The sequence below is a fragment of the Triticum aestivum genome, chromosome 4B (assembly GCF_018294505.1).
Source record: "Triticum aestivum cultivar Chinese Spring chromosome 4B, IWGSC CS RefSeq v2.1, whole genome shotgun sequence".
Lineage (NCBI taxonomy): Eukaryota > Viridiplantae > Streptophyta > Magnoliopsida > Poales > Poaceae > Triticum > Triticum aestivum.
This window is the reverse complement of record NC_057804.1, coordinates 650110177-650113906: the sequence shown is the minus strand read 5'-3', so window position 1 is coordinate 650113906 and position 3730 is coordinate 650110177. Positions and strand designations below refer to the sequence as shown.

Sequence of the window (3730 nt, the reverse complement as noted above, 5' to 3'; positions counted from 1 at the left end):
CTAATATTTTATTGGGCAAAGTGGGCAAGTTCTGAAGCATGTTTTTGGCCCAACAACCCCAATAGATGGATTATATTAGGAAAAAGGACTTTGTTGAAAAAAAAAGTTCTTCCAAAGCCCTGGCCTCGGTATCATCGTGATGCACACAAAAAAGTTGGAGATACTCTACCAACGTACAAACTAAAGCCTTTCGCAAGTTAGCTGAAGTGACATTAAAAGAAGGTTTTGCTAAATCTTACCGAGCCGTCATCTGATATTGAGATTTACAAATGAGTGCAAGGAATCATGATTAAACCAAAATTATAGCAATATGGGCTTAGACATCTTATTCGATTTAGAAATATATGCACGGACTCTTGAAAAATGATAACTCTATGATGGTTATGGTCATGATTTACGACCAGAGGATATTTTTTTGCGGCACAAGGCCAAATTTTTATTATAAAATCAGGCCTTACAAAGATTCCCTTACCAAAAATAAATTGCATTAAAATAGCATCATCTTCCTTCTGGACTCCTCAGCGGCCGTTTCTCACGACACTGAGCCTCTGTGTTACTGCAGCAATCTTGTTGAAATCCATGAGCTTGTAGAAGCAGCGTCCTGGAAGTCGTCGATGAAAAGCAGAAGACGCTGACCGTGATCGACTTGGACATGTCATCACCTCGGAGAACTTGGTGTAAAGGAGAGACAGAAGATAATCCCAACTCCTGTCATAGAAATAAGGGACACAAACCTCATAGGTTCTACTATGAAGATGTATCAGGTTGAGTTTCATAGAGTGGAGATGGAACTGAAGAACAAAAAACACTGCAAGCCATCCCTTATCTAGGACATCGCCGCCATGGACAAACACTAGTTGCGGAAAACGGATGTCCTAGGGTAGGCACCATCCTCCAACTAATCGACGCCCCTGTGAGGAAGGCCATCAACCTAGAGAAAGCCAAGTAAACATTATTCCCATCACCGTTGCTGGCCCAACTTCACTAACACAAAAAATTATTGAGAACCCTACGAGACAACCAGGCATAGGGATGTAGGGTTTCCTTGCCCTCCTATCATCGTAGTAACCGACAGAGGCTAGAGGAACCCCCGGCAACGCTGATGAGTTGAGGAGAAATGTTGGCTGCCTCCTGGTCATCTCATGTCTCGCAACAACTAAAAAAGATTCGCATTTATATTTTATTAGAGGAACCATTACTTGTCAGATGATATCTCAATTTTGATTGAATTCTCAGGTGAGGGTTTGAAAGCCAAGGGCATGGAAGTTGGGTCCAAGCCAATACAAATCTGGTTGCATGTTGCAGAATTTATTGGTAGCTTAAGGTATACAATGCCAATTGTATCATATAAACTGCGCCCGCGAACCATGGATGAGACTAAAAGGCATTTATCATAGGTGATGAGATGCATGCCACCTTGCGTAACGGAAATACCGAAAGGTGGGAATGATTCTCACGTGTACAAATTTGAATCAACGAGTAAGTAACAAATACCATTAAAACACTGTGTAAATATAGAAGAGATTATGTGAGATATAATATTTAGATGAATAGTTATAAAATTGGACTAAAGATAACCCGACCAGGAATATACAAGGCGTTTTAGGGACAACTCATATTCCAAGCTCATTAATCACTAACTAGCGACAATAACGGCCCCCCTTAGCGCGCACAAACGCACTCGTGTTTCTATTTACTGCACACATATAGCTTCACCCGAACACATTGTATTAACTATGCTCGAGGGTTGTTAGTGAGACTTGAAACATTTATTAGAGGCGGTGAGATGCACGACGCCTTGCATAATGGAGATACCGGAAGGCTGGAGTGATTCTCACGTGTACAAATTTAAATCAACGAGCAAATCATAACTAAAACTAAAGCATTACAGATATAGAAGATAATAAGTGAGAAATAATATTTATCTGCCATTGGATGTATAGTTAAAAATGAACTAAAGATGACTCTAACGGGAAGGGTATACAAGGCGTTCTATGGACAATTCCTATAGGATGCTCATTAATCACCAACTAGCGACAATCATGGTCTCCCTTAACGCGCTCAGACCCACTCGTGTGTCTCTTACTGCCGCATATAGCTTCCCACACATATATTGTATTAACTGCGCTTATCGACTGTTAGTGAGACTTGAAACATTTATTAGAGGCGATGATTTGCACGACGCCTTTCATAACGGAAATGCCGGAAGGAGGGAGTGATTCTCACGTGTGCAAATTTAAATCAACAAGCAAATCATTACAATTAAAGCTCTATGTATAAATATAGAACATAATATATAATATCTATCTGCCATTGGATGCGTAGTTGTAAAATTGGACTAAAGATGACTCCAACAAGAAGGGCATATAAAGCGTTTTCCGAACAACTCGTGTACCAAGCTCATTAATCACCAACTAGCGACAATCACGATGTCCCTTAACGTCCTCAAACCCACTCGTATGTTTCTTACTGCAGCAAATAGGTTCCCACACATATACCGTATTAACTATGCTCGTGAACCGTTAGTGAGACTTGAAGCATTTATCAGAGGCAATGAGATACATAGTGCTCGCGCCTCATATAGTTTTATACACTTATATCGTATTAACCGCCCTTGTGGACCGTGTGTAAAACCGAAAATATTTATCAGAGGAGATGGGATGCACTCGGCCTTGCATAACGGAAATACATAACGGAGATAGCGTTAGTAGAGAATAACTCTTATGTGCATAAATTCAAATCAGGGAGTAAATAATATTATTTTCAAATCATGCATGGTGAGTAAATACTACTCCTACATACTATTAAAAAATATACTGTATAAAAATATAGAACTTAATAAGTGAGGCCCAATATTTTGGGTTATAAAAATGCGGGTTACAATATTTATCTACTATTAGATGCACGGTCATAAAAACGCGCCGATGAATAATCATAAAATCCGACTAAAGATTTTTGTGATGACTCATATTATAATTACCCCATTAATTCCTGCGATTTTTACATTTACCCCGAGCAATATATATATATGTGCCGATTTGGTCGCCGAGAAACACAGCAAATCCGGCGAGTAAATAACTAAAATATCAGCAGCAATGGTGAACCCGCTAGGGCCACACCACTCTTCTTCTTCTTCTTCTTCTCCTTCTTCTTCTTCTTCTCCTTCTTCTTCTTCTCCTTCTTCTTCTTCTTCTTCTTCTTCCACCTCTCGATCGGGCCAGCGTCCCGCCCCGGGATTTGCCAGGCTGCTCTGGACCAACTCCTCCTCCTCCTCCTCCTCTGCTCGCGCGCCCGTGGAAAAATGCCGCCTCCGCCTCCCCGCCTGCTGCTCTACTTATACCCGCCACTCGCCCTCCCGCCTAGCTAGGACCATGTCGGCCAGCGCCATGGAGGAGCTCCGCGCCAAGAGCATGGCGTGCGGAGGGGAGGCGTCGTCGTCGGCGGCTGCCAGCGCCGCGGCGTCCAGGATCATCGCGCAGTGGGCGGCGCGGCGCCGGCAGGCCTGCGAGCAGATGGTGCTCGGCGGGCTCGACCGCCGCGACCGCGACTCGGAGCTCATGGCGCTCGCGCGCCTCCACGCCGTCTCCACCATGCTCGACGCTTCCTCCTTTCTCCGCGCCCGCGCCGACGCCAACGACGACGACGGGAGGCGGGCACGGTCGCCGGATCGCGCGCTCGTGCGGCGGATCGCGCGGGAGTGGACTGCCCCCGCGCCCGCGCAGCCGCAGCA

General features: G+C 44.4%; 1 protein-coding gene across 1 annotated transcript in view; it reads left to right on the top strand.

Annotated features, from left to right (window-relative positions):
- The window catches only part of LOC123089624 (uncharacterized), a 26057-nt gene that overhangs the window by 19343 nt on the left and 2984 nt on the right, over positions 1–3730 (top strand). The window lies entirely within an intron of this gene.